The sequence below is a fragment of the Phocoena phocoena genome, chromosome 18 (assembly GCF_963924675.1).
Source record: "Phocoena phocoena chromosome 18, mPhoPho1.1, whole genome shotgun sequence".
In the NCBI taxonomy this organism is placed as follows: Eukaryota; Metazoa; Chordata; class Mammalia; order Artiodactyla; family Phocoenidae; genus Phocoena; species Phocoena phocoena.
This window is the reverse complement of record NC_089236.1, coordinates 15,458,115-15,476,419: the sequence shown is the minus strand read 5'-3', so window position 1 is coordinate 15,476,419 and position 18,305 is coordinate 15,458,115.

Genomic DNA, 18,305 nt, shown 5'->3' with positions numbered 1-18,305 from the left:
CTCTTGTTGAAAGCTAAGATCCAGGGTGTGTTTTCCTCAGTAAGTTTAACATGAGTGGAGGTGATGAGCCTGGGCACAGAGAGTCTCAGGAACCATGAAACACTGTGACCAGGCAAATCCTCTGATCAGGGTATGTCGCCTTTCAGCTCCTGGGCAAGGCAGCATTGGGGGAGACAGTCACCCTAGGTTGTCACCTGGGGCTTTGGAGATGGGGCGTGGATGAGTGAAGGCCCAAGGATCGCTCTTCAGCCCTTTCCTGTTTTCATCAGCTAACCTGATCCTACCCTAACTTTATCCTAACTACCTCTGGGTAGTTGCTACTGGGTTCTACTGAAGAGGCACTTAATGTCTCCAAGCAACTCAAGGGAAAGGCAGGAACCGAACTTAAAATTTCCCCTCCCACTGAGCCCCTCCAGGCTGCCCTGGGCAGCCCTTTTCCTCAGTCTGTCCACCAGTTAAGGGTCGACTCTTTAGAGTCTTCCAGTTTTGTGTTATTTCTTGGAATCCATACTTCCATTCGTCTTTTATAGTTTTGGGAGGAAGGCTATTTCTCATCTTGGATAGGAACCCAAGATTTCCCAGGGAATTACTCTGAGAATGGCAGGCCGCCTAAAAACCAATAATATTTGTGAAATGGTGAATATTCAGCATGATCTTATGAGGTTGACGGATGCAAAGTGCATTTTTATGTGTCTTATTTTACAGCTGAGGAAATTGAGTTGTAGAGAGATTAAATTATCCAAGCCAGTGATTTGGTGGTGGGGAGTCTTGGTTTTGGATAATATAACCAAATATCTTTGAAATAAATTCAGAGAAAAATAACAAGGAATCATTCTAAACATGCTCTACTTCTAGTTGAGAAAAAAAGTTTAAAATATTATATAGGCCGCCCTTGATCTACCTACCTGTTTCCTCTCTACTGAATGATGACCAGTGACTAGTCCTTGGCGTTGGAATATTCGTTGTTCTGGCATTTTTTTTTTTTTTTTTTTTCCTGTAACCCTTCATCCACCTCCTCGTCCCTATACTCTTGGCTCTTTCGTGTTTCCCAAATTGATTCCAGAGTGTGTGCATGGTTGGCAAAATGGGGAAGGAGAAAGGAGGTTTAATAATGGATGCTACGTCTCCTTTGCTTCTTTCCCTCGCTCTCCAGTGGATTCACAAACACACACACAGCCCAGAGGCTGTCTCAGAGAGCCCAGTGCTGTACTCAAACGGTTTGTTTAGTTTTTTCCCATATTCATGATTTTACTTTTCATGTCTTGAAATTCTATTGGGAAAAAGAAACTAATTGCCTTCCAAACTGTCTGACGTATTTTTTGTATGATTTTTACTCTTTGGCAGAGTTATGGATGCCTCTTTAGTTATGGATGCCTCTGACGACGTTGAAAAGGGGTGAGTTGACTGATATGGGTGGTGAAAAGTATCGGGAGCACTGACCGCAAAGGGAGGTCTCTTTCCATGAGAGACTGGAAGCTTCTATAGGTAACTTTCTTTTTGGGGTCTAGATGGAAAAAAGAAGAGGTCATAAGTGGGAGAATCCTTACTCATAGTCTCTTTGTGACCTTTACTAACTAGTAGCCAGAACTCTTAGGAAACTGTCAGAATGTCTGGGTGTGTCTCTGCTAGTATGGGCCAGGAAAGGAGGAAGGATGGGGCAGAAGAGAGCAGCCCTGCTCCATCTCGGCTCTGACCCTCACCCTCCAGAGCTCTGCTACCATCTAAAGCTGGTGTTCCAACTGTAAACCCACCATCATATTGGAGAGAGCCCCTGCGTCGGGCTTGTTGTTCTTTGAACCAAACTGAGGAACAGCAAAGGAGTACACAGTACAAGAAAAATTGGGCTGCAGGGGAGGGGAGGATAATCAGGAAGTTAGAAGGGGCTGGAAGTTTGTAGATCTACAGGCTGAAGTTGAATTTTGAAGTAAATGCGACCTCAGTGCAGTTACACATGAGAGTTAGGTTTAGAAATCAAGAATTGTACTTTTCTGGGTTTGTCAGTCTCCTTGGACAGGCGTAAGGTCTTCATTACAACTAATAAAGCCCTATTTCTTGGGAAAATTGAAATACTGATTGCCAAATAAGTAACTTCCATGTAGATTTTTAGGGTCCAACCAGTTTAAAAATTGAAGGCTACTTGTAACTAATTAACTCTATGAAGTCATTTGGAGTTTGATCGTGTGTTTTTAATTCCTTAGAAATGACCCATATGAAGTGACATCAGGAATCTGTGACGGAGCGACCTGTGAAAGGTGAGGTGTATACTGAGGGGTGGGGGGCCAGGGGAAGTGAAGTGGAGAAATTTAGTCTCGGGATTATCCATGGCAATGCAGAATTTTCTGGACAACGATCTAAAATTCTTTCTAAAGACATAGGAATTGCAGTGAGTTGTTATGTTTACTATGTTTTTTAGATTCAAGGAATCCTTACTGTTCAGATAAACTCTTTATATCACTATTCCATACAGAATATCACTAATGATAAATTTCTGCATACTAGTGAAGTAAAATAGAACAATTCTTGAGGGTCCATGGTGGTAATACAGATGTTAACTTTGTTAATTCATATGATAAGTCAGTGTGAAGTTTGAAAGGAGGGAACTGTTGGTGGATCTCTTATCATTGGGAAGATAGGGTTTATACTGACACATGAAGAAAAGGGAAAACTATGGAAAGTAAAGATATGTGGCACTGAACAGCACCTTCAATCAACTAGACCTAATTGACATTTATAGAAGAGCTCATGTAACAAGAGCAGAATATATATTCTTCTCAAGCTCACATGAAACATTCACCAGTATAGATCACATTCTGGAACATAAAACACACCTTAGCAAATTTAAAAGAGTAGGAATCGTACAAAATTTGCTGTCAGACCACAATAGAGTTAAAGTAGAAGTCAGTAACAGAAAGATAGCTCGGAAGTCCCCAAATCCTTGAAGGTTAAACGGTGTACTTCTCAATAACACATGGGTCAAAGTAGAAGTCTCGAGAAATTTTAAAGTCTTTTGAACTAAATGAAAATGGAAATATAAACTATCAAAATTTGTAGGATGCAGCAAAAGCAGTGCTTAGAGGGAAATTTACAGCCTTGAATGCATATATTAAAGAAAGATCTAAAATCAATAAGCTTCCAGCTTAGGAAACAAAAGGGAAAAAAGACCAATATAAACCTAAAAAAGCAGAAGAAAAGAGATAATAAAAGAGCAGAAATCAATGAAATTGAAGGCAAGAAAACAATAGAGAAAATCAACAAAGCCAAAAGCTTGTTCTTTGAAAAGATCAATAAAATTGATATCTCTTTGGCCAGGCTAACAGGAACAAGAGTCAGAAGACACAAATTGCTAATGTCAGAAATGAAATGGGGGTTATCATGACTGATCATATGGACATTGAAGGGATAATAAAGGAATATTATGAACAACTCCAAGCCCACAAAGTTGATAGCTTACATGAAATGGAGTAATGCTTTAAAAGATACTACCAAAACTCCTACAAGGAGGAATAGACCTGTATCTGTTAAAGAAATGGAATCAATAATTAAACCTTCCAAAACAGACACTAGGCCTAGGTGGTTTCACTGGTCAATGGTCAATGTTCCACCAAACACTTAAGGAGGAAATGATGTCAATTTTCTAAACTGTTCCAGAGAATAAAAGCAGAGAGACCACTTCCTAACTCATTCTCTGAAGTCAGCATTACCATAAACCAGACAAAAATGTTACCAAAAACTAAAAGCACAGAACATAGAAGCAAACATTCTAAACAAAATACTGGCCAATTGAATCCTACACTGCATGTAAAAAATTATATAGCCAGACCAAGTGGGATTTGTCTCAGATAGGCAAGGCCAGTTCAATATTTGAAAATTGGTCAGTGTAATCCATCACATCAACAGGCTAAAGAAGAAAAATTGATCGATGCAGAAAAAGCATTTGGCAAAATCTAACACTCATTCATGATTTAAAAAAAAAAAAAAAAACTTGGCAAACTAGGAATGGAGGGCAACGTTCTCAACTTGATAAAGAACAGCCATAAACCCCCTACAGCTAGCATCATACTTGATGGTGAGAAACTCGAAGCTTTTCTGTGAAGACCAGGTACAAGGCAAGGATGTCCCCCCAATATCACTCCTTTTCAACATCATACTGTAAATCCTAAGAGGGATTATAGTAATGAGCAATGAGAAGGCAATAAAAGTATGCAGATTGCAATGGAAACAATTAATGAAGAAAATCCAACAGAATCAATTAAAAAAAAAACTGGGCTTATTAAGCTTCTATCCTGTAACCTTGTATAACTGCATAACATACAAAAGCTGATAACTTCCCCATACGCCAATAATGAACAGGAGGAATTTGAAATTAGAAGGACAACACCATTTAAATTAGGACCCCCAAAATAGATTTATACCTAAGTATTTATCCAACAAAATGTACAAGATCTATATGAGGAAAACTAAGAAATTCTTATGAATGAAATTAATGAACTAAATAAATGGCAGAGACTTTGTGTTCATGTGTAGGAAGCCTCAATGTTGTAAAGATGTTGAATTCTTTCAAATTGTAGATTCAATGCAATCTGAATCAGAATCCCAGAAAGTTATTTTGGGGATATTGGCAAACTGATTCTAAAGTTTATATGGGAAGGCAAAAGACCCAGAATAGCCAACACACTACTGAGGAAGAGTAAAGTCAGAGGACTGACAAGACCCAACTTAAGTCTTAGTGTAAAGCTACAGTAATCAAGACATGTGGTGATGGTTAAAGAATAAACAAATAGATCAAAGGAATAGAATAGAGAACCCAGAAACTGGCCCACACAAATATAGACAACTGGTCTTTGATGAAGGAGCAAAGGTACGACAGTGGAGAAAGGATAGTTTTTCAACAAATCATGCTGGAACAACTGGACATCCACATGCAAAAAATAATCTAGACACAGATCTTACATGCTTCACAAAAATTATATCACAGACCTAAACATAAACTGCAAATCTCTAAAACTCCTAGAAGGTAACACAGGAGAAAAGGTGGATGACCTTTAGTTTAGTAATGACTTTTAGATACAACACCAAAATCAAGACGACGAAAGAAAAGTGATAACTTGAACTTCATTTGAATTAAAAACTTCTGCTTTGTGAAAGATCTTGTTAAGAGAATGAGAAGACAAGTCAGCCACAGACTAGTAGAAATTATTTGCAAAAGACACATCTGATAATGGACGGCTATCCAAGTTAAACAAAGAACTCTTAAAACTCATCAGAAAATGAATTATCCAATTAAAAAAATGGGCAAAAGGTGTGAACAGACACCTCACCAAAGAAAATACACAGGTGGCAAATAAGCATATGAGAAGATGCTCAACATCACATGTCACTCAGGAATTGCAAATTGAAACAAATTTCGTTGCATGCCTCTTAAAACGGTCAAAATCTGGGACACTGACCACACCAAATGACGGTGAGGGTGTGGACAGCAGGAAACTTCATTCACTGCTGGTGGCAGTGCAAACTGGTGCAGCCACTTTGGAAGGCAGTTTGGCAGTGTCTTACAAAGCAAAATGTAGTCTTGCCATATGATTCAGAAATTATGCTCCAAATGCTTTGGAAACTTGTCTACACAAACACCTGCACACAACTATTTTAGCAGCTTTACTGATAATTGCCAAAAACTGGAAGCAACCAAGATGTCATAGATGAATAGAAAAACAAACTGTGATAGCTATATATAATGGAAAATTATTCCACAATTAAAAGAAATGAGCTATCAAGCCATACAAAGAAACAGAGGAACCTTAAATGCATAAGTGCTAAGTGAAAGAAATCAGTCTGAAAAGGCTACATACTATGTGATTCCAACTATATGACACCTGTGGCAAAGGTAAAACTATAGAGACAGTAAAAAATATTAGGAGTCGGGATTGGGTGGGGGCAGAGGGATGAATAGGCAGAGCATAAGGAGATGCTTAGGGCAGGGCAACAATTCAGTATGATGCTGTAATGGTGGACACATGGCATTATGCATTTGGCAAAATCAGTAGACCTGTACAACACAAAGGGTGAACACCAGTTTCAGCTATGGACATTAGTTAACAACAACAGATCGATATTGGTTCATCAGTTGTAACAGATGTACCAGATGAATGCAAGATATTAATAATAGGAGAAACTGTTAGGGAGAAGGAGGTATATGGAACTCGCTCTATTTCCTGCTTAATTTTTCTATAAACCTAAACTTGTTCTAAAAAATAAACTATTTTAAAAAATTTACAACCACAAAGGAATATCACCTCATGCCTGTTAGAATGGCATTGTTGGGCTTCCCCGGTGGCACAGTGGTTAAGAATCCGCCTGCCAATGCAGGGGACACAGGTTCAAGCCCTGGTCCAGGAAGATCCCACATGCTGTGGAGCAACTAAGCCCATGCGCCACAACTACTGAGCCTGCGCTCTAGAGCCTGCGAGCCACAACTACTGAAGCCCACACGCCTAGAGCCCGTGCTCCCCAACAAGAGAAGCCACTGCAATGAGAAGCCCGCGCACTGCAATGAAGAGTAGACCCCGTTCACCACAACTAGAGAAAACCCGCGTGCAGCTACAAAGACCCAACGCAGCCAAAAAAATAAATATAAATAAAATTTAAAAATATGTATGTATAGAATGGCATTGTCAGAAAGATAAAAAATAACAAGTGTTGACAAGGATGTGGAGAAAAGGGAAGGCTTGTGCACTGTTGGTAGGAATGTAAATTGTTACAGCCACTATGAAAAACACTATGGAAATTTCTCAAAAAATTAAAAATAGAATTGTCATATGATCCAGCAATTCCGCTTCTGGGTATTTATCTGAAGAAAATGAAAACACTAACTTGAAAAGACGTTTGCACCCCCGTGTTCGTTGCATTATTTCCAGTAGCCAAGACATGGTGACAACGTGTCCATTGACCAATGAATGGATAAAGAAGTTGTGGTATATATGTATACAATGGAATATATTCAGTCATAAAAAAAAGAATGAAATCTTGCTATTTGCAACAGCATGGGTAGAACTTGTGGACATTTACGCTAAGTGAAATAAGTTAGAGAAAGATAAATATCATATGAGCTCACTTGTATGTGAAATCTTAAAAGAAAAAAAGGTCATAAGAGAAAAGATTGGTGGTTTCCAGAAATGGGGGGTGAGGGCTGCGTAGCGGGTGGGTGAAATGGGTGAGGGAAGTCAAAAGGTACAAACTTCCAGTTATAAAATAAGTCACCCTGGGGATGTAATGTACAGCATGGTGACTATAGTGAGTAATACTAATAATACTGTATGAGGGATGGTACCTGCAAACTACAGTTGAATTTGAAATAATTGCAAACACAAAAACCAGTTACACCTTGGGATTAGGTTCAGAAGTAAAGAAATGCTTTTAAATCTTGATCCAGTAAGGATTCTTTTACAGGCCTAGGAATTTCATTGCCACCATGTAAAGCCACATTTCTAGGGTAAAATGAAATACTTATTTCCAAATAACCAAATTACGCATGAATTTGTAATTTTCGATTCATAATTGAAAATTTGTTTCTCTCTCTACAACTTAGCTAATTTGAATGAAAAAAGTAAGTCTATGAAATCGCATGATGTTTCTGTACATTTTAATCCTTAAGCTATAAGCTGAATGAATTGATATCTGTAACCAGTAAGGAAGCCATCACTGAAAAGTGAGATTATATACAGATAGATAGATATGTAAAGATGCACACACAGAGATATTTAATACTAAGTTTCTTGTATGCTTTTTCTAAAATGTTGGCATGTTCTGTATGTAACATTCTTTTTTTTGATCTAGTTGATAAAAGAGAAACAGATCAGAAGAGGGAGACTTACTCCCATCTGAGTGACTAGTAGCCAAAACTCTTAGAAACCTGTTAGATTGCCTGTGTGAGACTCTGCTAGAATGGGTTGTATTAGTTTGCTAGAGCTGCTGTAACAAAATATCACAAATCTAGTGGTTTAAACAACAAAAATTTGTCTCAATCCTCAAGGCTAGAAGTTGGTATCAGGATGTTGGCAGGGTTGGTTTCTTCTGAGAGCTGTGAGGAAGAATCTCTTCCGTGCCTCCCTCCTAGCTTCTGGTGGCTGCTGTCAATCACTCCAATCTCTGCTTTCAACTTCACATGGCATTCTTTACTTTTGTGTAAGGACATCAGTCATACTGGATTAGGAACCCACCCTAACCAGTAGGACCACATCTTGACTAACTACTTCTGCAGCAATGCTACTTTCCATAAGGTCACATTCTGAGTTAAAGGGGATAAGACTTCACCGTATGAATTTTAGTGGGACGCTGTTCAGCCTACAATGTGGGACAAATGAGGAGAGATTCATATTTGGAAACAAGGGGAAGGCTAGCAGTGGCCTGGGAAGAGATGAGCCCTCAACAGAAGGGAATGGAGCTAACAGACCCTAGATCTGTCCCACACCCTCCAGTGCTCTGCCACTACGTAAGGGTCCTCAAACCCAAACCCATGATGGCAGTGGAAGTGGCTGGAGCCATCACTGCCTCAGGCCTGCAGTTGTTGACCCTGTGTGAGGGATCAACATTATGTAGTGTCCTTCCTTGTCTCTTGTAACATTCTTTATTTTAAAGTCTATTTTATCTGAGTATTGCTACTCCAGCTTTCTTTTGATTCCCATTTGCATGGAATATCTTTTTCCATCCCCTCACTTTCAGTCTGAATGTGTCCCTAGGTCTGAAGTGGGTCTCTTGTAGACAGCATATATATGGATCTTGTTTTTGTATCCATTCAGCGAGACTGTGTCTTTTGGTTGGAGCATTTAATCCATTCACATTTAAGGTAATTATCGATATGTATGTTCCTATGACCATTTTCTTAATTGTTTTGGATTTGTTTTTGTAGATCCTTTTCTTCTCTTGTGTTTCCCACTTAGAGAAGTTCCTTTAGCATTTGTTGTAGAGCTGGTTTGTTGGTGCTGAATTCTCTTAGCTTTTGCTTGTCTGTAAAGCTTCAGATTTCTCCGTCGAATCTGAATGAGATCCTTGCTGGGTAGAACAATCTTGGTTGTAGGTTCTTCCCTTTCATCACTTTAAGTATATCATGCCACTGCCTTCTGGCTTGTAGAGTTTCTGCTGAGAAAACAGCTGTTAACCTTATGGGAGTTCCCTTGTATGTTATTTGTTGTTTCTCCCTTCCTGCTTTCAATAAATTTTCTTTGTCTTTAATTTTTGCCAATTTGATTACTACGTGTCTCGGCGTGTTTCTCCTTGGGTTTATCCTGTATGGGACTCTCTGTGCTTCCTGGACTTGGGTGGCTATTTCCTTTCCCATGTTAGGGAAGTTTTCAACTATAATCTCTTCATTTATTTTCTCTGGTCCTTTCTCTCTTCTCCTTCTGGGACCCCATATAATGCGAATGTTGTTGCGTTTAATGTTGTCCCAGAGGTCTCTTAGGCTGTCTTCTTTTTTTTTTTATTCTTTTTTCTGTATTCTGTTCTGCAGCAGTGAATTCTACCATTCTGTCTTCCAGGTCACTTATCCGTTCTTCTGCCTCAGTTATTCTGCTATTGATTCCTTCTAGTGTATTTTTCATTTCAGTTATTGTGTTGTTCATCTCTGTTTTGTTCTTTAATTCTTCTAGATCTTTGTTAAACATTTCTTGCATCTTCTTGATCTTTGCCTCCATTCTTTTTCCGAGGTCCTGGATCATCTTCACTATCACTATTCTGAATTCTTTTTCTGGAAGGTTGCCCATCTCCACTTCATTTAGTTGTTTTTCTGGGTTTCATCTTGTTACTTCATCTGGTACATAGCCCTCTGCCTTTTCATCTTGTCTGTCTTTCTGTCAGTGTGGTTTTGTTCCACAGGCTGCAGGATTGTAGTTCTTTCTTCTGCTGTCTGCCCTCTGGTGGATGAGGCTATCTAAGAGGCTTGTGCAAGTTTCCTGATGGGAGGGACTGGTGGTGGGTAGAGCTGGCTTTTGCTTTGGTGGGCAGAGCTCAGTAAAACTTAAATCCACTTGTCTGCTGATGTGTGGGGCTTGGTTCCCTCCCTGTTGGTTGTTTGGCCTCAGGCAACCCAACACTGGAGCCTACCAGGGCTCTTTGATGGGGCTAATGGCAGACTCTGGGAGGGCTCACGCCAAGGAGAGCTTCCCAGAACTTCTGCTTCCAGTGTCCTTGTCCTCACGGTGAGACAGAGCTACCCCCCACCTCTTCAGGAGATTCTCCAACACTAGCTGGTAGATCTGGTTCAGTCTCCCCTGGGGTCACTGTTCCTTCCCTTGGGTCCCGATGCACACACTACTTTGTGTGTGCCCTGCAAGAGTGGAGTCTCTGTTTCCCCCAGTCCTGTGGATTTGCAATCAAATCCCACTAGGCTTCAAAGTCTGATTCTCTAGGAATTCCTCCTCCCGTTGCCGGACCCCCAGATTGGGAAGCCTGACGTGGGGCTCAGAACCTTCACTCTAGTGGGTGGACTTCTGTGGTGTAAGTGTTCTCCAGTTTGTGAGTCACCCACCCAGCAGTTATGGGATTTGTTTTTACTGTGATTGCACCCCTCATATCGTCTCATTGTGGCTTCTCCTTTGTCTTTGGATGTGAGGTATCTTTTCTGGTGAGTTCCAGTGTCTTCCTGTCGATGATTGTTCAGCGGTTAGTTGTGATTCTGGTGTTCGTGCAAGAGGGAGTGAGAGCACGTCCTTCTACTCCACCATCTTGAACCAACTTTGAGTCATTAACTTTTTGGCGGGTCAAAAATATTCATTACAATGTATATAGAATCATTTCTAGGAAAAATGAGATATCAAGTTCCAGATAACTGATTTACATGTGAATTTCCTAAGAGCCAACCAGTTTATAAGCTTAAGTGTAATTGTAGCAGGGAATTCTCTGGCGATCCAGTGGTTAGGACAGCACACTCTCACTGCTGAGGGCCCAGGTTCAATCCCTGTTTGGGGAACTAAGATCCCACAGGATGCACAGTGCAGCCAAAAAAAAAAAAAAAAAGAGTAATTATAGCTAATTTGAACTAAAAATGTAAAAGTCTAGAAGTCATGTGGTACCTTACTATGTCTATTTTTAATACCATAGCACAAAAACAAAAACATACCATAACACTACCCTGAGTGAATTGGCAGGAGGATTCTTCATGGCAAACTAAGATATGATAAATAAACACATGTATAATATGTACACACATACAAACACACAGAACATAACATATTCAGAGAGACTGAGATTTGGGATGTTTACCCTTAGGAGCACCCATGGGAATATAGAGTTCCCTCGATACTGTTTCTAACGTCCGCTCATGGTAAGATTCTATGTGGAATAGTCTTTGTCTTTTGAATTGAGGTAGAAAAAGAGGCACAAGACATAGAGGGAGTCTTCTTACTCCCAGTCTTGACTCTCAGTTACTAGCAGCCAAACTCTCGGGAAACTGTCAGATTGCCTGTGTATGAGACTCTCCTGGAGTGGGTGTGGGGAAGATGAAAGCCGTCTGGAGCAAGGAGAATAATAATAAATTGTATCAGCTACTATGTGAGGCCGATAACCCAAATCCAGACCCATGTTCACATCAGATGGAGCCCCTGACTCAGGCCTGTAGTTACTTGACCCTATGTCAGGAGCAGGAAAGACGAGCGTGCTTCCTGTGGAGCACAGACGTGGTCAGGAAGTTAGATTGGTCAAGAAAGTTGGGTACCTACAGCCTGAAGTTGAATTTGAAATAAATTCCACCCCAAAAGGTTGTTCCACATTGGATCAGGTTCAGTAGTAAAGAACTGTACTTCAATCTTGAGTCATTACCTTTTTGACAAGTGTAAGATATTCATTCCAAATACATAAAGCCTCGTTTCTGGGGAAAATGACCTACCAGGTTTCAAGCAATCGATTTACATGTCAGTTTTTAAAGGGTCGTCTAGTTTATAAGTGAAAGCATTAATTTAAACTAATTTGAACCAGAAAGTTTAACTGAGAAAATTATAGGGTGTCTGACTCTGTGCCTTTTTAATCCTTTAGCACTGCTTTGAGTGAATTGACAACAGGAAGACCTGATGGACCCACCACTAATACGTGAGATAGAAATAAAGATAGAGAAATGTCAACAAAAAAATATATATGTATATAAATGCAGAGAGAGAGAGCATGTGAGAATGAGAGAAACAGAGAGAGGAAAGGGGAGAGAGGTTGATTATATTTGGGAGGTTCATTTTTAGGAGTATTCATGACATAACAGTGTCTTTGACATTGTTTCTAAATCTTTTTACTGTAGCCTATGTAAGTATGTTTCTTTCTTTCTTTTTTTTGTATCTAGTTGGATAAAACAGAAACAGGTCATAAGACGGATGCTTTTACTCATCTGTTTATCACCCTTAGATGCAGCCAAAACCCCTAGGGAAACTATCCAAATGCTTGTGTGTGAGGCTCTACTAAAATGGGCCAAGAGAGGAGAGAAACTTATTTTGCGAGGAGAAAGTTGTACTCCTGAAGGGGTTCAGGAGTCAAGAAATGTCTATAAACTTGATTCATGACTTCCCCCCAACCCAGGACTTAAGATTTTCATTACAAATGTATAAAGCTTCACTTACAGGGGAAAATGAAATACCAGGTTTTAAACAACTGATTAGAATGTTATTTTTAGGACAACTAGGTTATAAATTGTAGAGCAATTGTAACTAATGGGCACTTAAAAATAAGTCTAGGGAGATGTGAAGTCTTACCGTGTGCGTTTATAATCCTTTAGCTATGACCAGAGCGAGGTGGAAAAAGTAACTTGTGTTGAACCCTTCGATGAAAGGTGAGATATAAATATATATAGATAGTGTAAGGGGGAATATTGAGATTTGTGAAATTTATTCTGGGGACCATCTGTGGCAATACAGAGTTTCTTTGATGCTTTATCTAAGGGTTTTGTTTGTTTGTTTTGCCAGCCTCAATATGTTACTGTCTTTCTTTTTTGGATCTATTTGGGGGGAAAAAAAGAACAGGTCATAAAAGGGAGTGTTCTTACCCCTAGGCTGTTTGTTACCCTTAGTTAGGAGCAGCCACTATCTGATACTTTCCTTTAGGAAAGTATCAGATTGCCCATGCATGGGCCAAGAGAGGACAGAATCATAATAGGAGTTAGGAGAAGGTCTCAGCGGATAGAGAGCAGAGGGGGAACCCTCAGCAGAAAAAAATGGATCTGATAGACCCTGGATGTGTCCCTCACCTTCCAGAACTCTGCCACCGTGTGAGGCTGGTGCCCCAAACCCAAACCCACCAACATTGGAGGGAGCCCCTGCCTTGTCTTGACCCTGTCTGAAGGGCAGCAAAGACATCTATGATTCGTGAAGGGTTACTAGGTGGTGTAGGGACTTGAGAAGGCAGAAAATTATAGGACAAGTGAGATGAGTACCTACAAACTCAAGCTGAATTTGAAGTAAATTTAATCACAAAATGGTGTTACACTTGGGGGTTAGGTTTGGGAGTAAAGAAATGTACATAAATTTGATTTATTAAGTTTTCCCACAGGACTAAGATTTTAATTACCAACATATAAAGTTCATTTCTACAGAAAAATTAAATACCAGGTTTTAAATAACTGATTAGAATGTTATTTTTTTTTTTTAGAATGTTATTTTTAGGGCAACTAAATTGCAGAGGAATTATAGCTAAATTGCATTTAAAAATAAATCTATAAGACACGTGGAGTCTTACTATGTACATTTTAATGCTTTAGCCCTGACTCATGTGAATTGAGAGGCAGAGATGAAAGGTGAGATATAAATATAGAGAGAGGGGAAAAGGGGAGGACATTGAGATTTGTGAAACCCAATTAGTTATGGAGTCCTTGTCTCAGGCAGTGATTTGAAACCTATTCAAGGAGAAAACGATATCCATAGTATGTGAAAAGTAGGTGTTGCAGGGACCCAGGTTCCAAATAACTGACATATAAGCTTTTTAGAGTTCAACCAGTTTGTAAGTTCTAGAGCAAGTGTATCCAATTTCTGCCCAAAAAAAGTGAAGTCATTTCGTGCTATGTACATTTTTAATCCTTCACAGTGACCCAAATAAATTGACATCAAAGGTCTTTGACTACTTTGATATATCTTGCCTTTTAGTTATGGTGCCTTCCAAGGCTGCTGATATAATTTACTTGCATCAGTGCTATCTACATATTATTAATCTCTGTCTTTATAGAAAGAGTGAGACAGAGAGAAGCAGAGACAGAGACATAGGGAGAAACAGAGAAGGAAAGACTTGCAAATTTCAGTCTTAGAAGTATCCATAGGAATACAGCGTTTTCTAGACAATGATTCTAAATTTCTTTCTGTAAGATTGGGTCATCCAGTGAGCTAAGTCATGGTTCCTTTAGATTTAAGGAATTCTTTTTCTTCAAATAAGTTTTTCATATCACTGTTCCATGTAGCAAATCTCTAATGATATATTTTTGCATTTGTTGGCGGTTAAAGTATGAAGGAACAGCTGTCCAAGATTGATGATGGTGATGAAGACATTGACCTTCTCAATTCACATTAGTAAGTCAGTTTGAAGTTCAGAGGGAGGGAGCTGTTGATGGATTTCTTATCTTTTAGAATATGGGGCTCATGCTGAGGTGAAAAAAAAAGGAGCTATGGAAAAGATAGCAAAATGTTTGGGAGGGAGGGTATAAAATGATTCCATTTGAATTTGTATATAAGTACCGTACTTGAAAAAATATTTCCACATATTCACAAGTGTTCGTCTAGTTTGAAAATGTGAAAATATCCTTAGTAGAGACTAATTTTATTACAAAGTTTCTTTCTAAACAGGATTGCAGAATGCTACTTGCTCTTCACTTGTGTTCCTTTCTCATTTTTCTTGGATATGTTCTGATTCTTAGTTTTGTTGATTTTGTCTATGAGCAAATGGGACTGAGAGCAAAAGCAAACATGTTTTGCTGATTAAAGACCTCTTAATGTCCATTGGGATTTTATTAATTTTGAGTAATCTCACGAGAGTACTTCCTGTTGCACTGATCTGAAGGCATTTTTACCTGTACTCAATGACAGGGACACGATACCTTCTTAAAATCACATACGTCTGAGTCTCCCTCCCCCAAACTACTATGTATAAAATAAGCATCAAGGATATATTGTACAGCACAGGGAAATATAGCCATTATTCTGTAATAACTTTATATAGAATATAAGCTGTAAAATTATTGAATCACTGTGTTGTACACCCGAAACTAATATAATATTGTAATTCAATTGTATTTCAAAGAAAAGCCCATATGTCTGGACTGCAGAATTATTCATGCAATTTTTCTTCTGCTACTCTCTTGGCCAGTTACTTAACCATTCACCAACTTGAATTAATGTTGGGGAGTGAGTATCGCTAAAGAGGCAATGAATTGGTTACTGTTGTAATCTGTTGGTGTCTAGACAAAAACAGCATGAAAAATAAAGGGGCAACTAATGAATACAAGTAGTTCTTCAAATTACCCATGAATTTCCATTTTCTGTTTTTTCATCATGGGCCATCAGTGAAGAGTTCACTCTGCTACTTAATTAAATGATATGTCTGCATATTAACTATATATTTTCTGCAATGAGGCTGCCCAGGGCGGGGGCAAAATTTGAATAGACTGAGGAAGGCAAGCATTTCCTTCTTCTTACAAACAAAAAGTGTTAGTTTAGTTTTGTTTTTTAAATTACAAATGCTTATGGTATAGATTTGGGTGGCATTTGCAATAGTCCCTGTGTGAGAGACACTGGTGTTTCAGACTGGGGGATGGTATTAGATTTGGAGTAAGACCTGGAATCAGTGCTTGGCTTTGGCATCTAATATGCACTGGACACTTGGCAAAATACTAAACTACCTTAAATTTTAGATCTTTTATCTGTAAACTGGTAATAATGTTATCTACAATATCTATCTACTGGGTGCTAGGTGTAGTATAATAAAAAACTAAAAATAAATGTGGAGTAATATGTACACACATATTATGTAGTGTCATTTTAAAACTCTAAAGCACCATAAAGAATTTTTATACTAAAAACCAAAAATAAAGCAACAAATTTCACTATTACGAAAATCAGAAAATACAAACAAGCAATAAATCCTCCCATTAATAGGCATTGCTAATGTTTAATAGATGCCCTTCAAGGTTCTTTAGGCTTTTTGTTTATGGATACGGTATCATACATTGTTTTAAAAATAACCTTATTACTTAGTGACATATCATGACTATGTTTCCATGCATTTACATTTGCATTTACAACATTATATATTTTTTAATTTCAGATTTTTTATTGTTGCCTGAAGTTCTGCCTGTATTTGACTTTATTGATTTTTAAATTTGCAACATTCCTTTTGACAGCTGTATAATATTTCATGGTATAGATGTTTAAATTGTCATTCATTTAAATTGTCAGATATTTCTGGACATTTAAGCTGTGACTTCTTACAAAAAAAATGGTGAATAACTTTGAGACCAAACCTCTGTATATTTTATTTCTTTATAATAAAAATTCTCAGAGGTGGAAATTCTGTGTCAAAAGGAACGTGTGTGAGGCTATTGATTTTGATACTTTCCACACCAAGATGCAGTGTACATTTCTTCCCCTTTCACGCTAGCCATCGCTCATCTTTTCAATGTTAGTAAATATGTTTGTTCTAATGCACATTTGACATTGTTTTTGTTTATACTTTTTTTCATAGAACTTGTATTTCATTGTTTGCAAACTACCTTTGCCTGTTTAAAATCGGGGTGTTTATCACTGCCATTGGATAGAAAAGTTAAATATATCCTTTTTATATCATAGATAGGGCAAGTATTTTTTCCCAGGTTGCCTAGCTTTTCACTATATAGAAGTTTATAATCCTCATACAGTTGAGTACATCTGTCCTTTTCTTTATGATTGATGCCTTTAGTGTCAGAAAGTCTTTCTCTACCTAAGATTTTAATATATTCACCAAAATTCATCTATGTTTTGAATTTATTTTCTGTATTTAAATAAAACATCTGCCCAGGATTTATTTTGTATTAAGGTATAAAATGTAGGAGTCTACTTTTCTCCCAGGTGACTACTTAGTTTTCCCAGGATCAAAGTTGCATCCCCCTCCATTGTCCTTACCCTAATTTATTGCATTTATCACCTTATAACTTACTACCTTATTTACTTATTTATTATATTCATGGTCTGCACGAGACAGAATTTAAACATCATGATGGAAGAAAATTTTGTCCATTTTTTTAACTGCTGTATCTCCAGTGCCTCAAACAGTGCCATGGCACATAGTAGGCACTCAGTGAGTTTGGTTGAATGAATGAACCCATTATTGAAAACATTTATATCTTGTTCAAAGATTTTAAAATCCATCTCTATTATGTTATGAATCTTTATACACTGGGTCTTTCCAGAATCTATTTAATCATTTTTCTAGCCTTCTGATTTCAGCATGCTTTTCACACATTATGATATAATTTATAGTGAACTAAAACATTTTTTAAAAACATAAGTTCCATCTTTTCCTCTTTCCCTTTTGTTTTTGTAGTCACAAATTACCTGTTTTTGTTTAGTGAGTTTGTTAGCAAACTATAGATAGCTATAGTTATTTTTCTACTTTCTTTTTTTCTCTCCCTTCAACCTTTATACTATAATAAAGTATTTAAAAACCTATCTTGGTAAAGAGTGGCAATTTTCTGGTTCTATTTATCACCTTGCTCAAAGTTTTGTGTATTTTTGTCATTTTGTTTCTGATAGAAGAGTTCCTTTCAACATCTCTTGTAAGGCAGGTCTAGTGTTGATGAACTCCAGCTTCTCTTTGTCTGGGAAAGCATTTATTTCTCATTCATATCTGAATGATAACTGTGTTATATAGACAGTTTTTATCTTTCAGTATTTTGAGAATGTCATTCCACTCCCTCTTGGCCTGTAGGGTTTCTGCTGAGAAATCTGCTGATAGCCTAATAGTGGGGGTTCCCTGGTAGGTTACCATCCTTTTTGCCCTGGCTGATTTTAAAATTCTTTGTCATTCACTTTTAACAATTTTAATATTATGTGTCTTGGAGAAGGTCTTTTTGCATTGAGGTAATTAGGTGTTCTCTTAGCTTAATGGACTTGTAACTCCAGTTCCTTCCCCAAGTTTGGGATGTTCTCAGCTATTGTTTCTTTAAATAAACTCTCTGCTCCCTTTTCCCTCTCTTCTCCTTCTGGGATATGCACTATCCTAATGTTGTCCTTCCTGAAAGAGTCAGATAACTCTCTCAGGATTTCTTCCTTTTAAAAATCTTTTTTCTCTTTCCTCTTCCACGTGTAGCATTTGTAGATTGC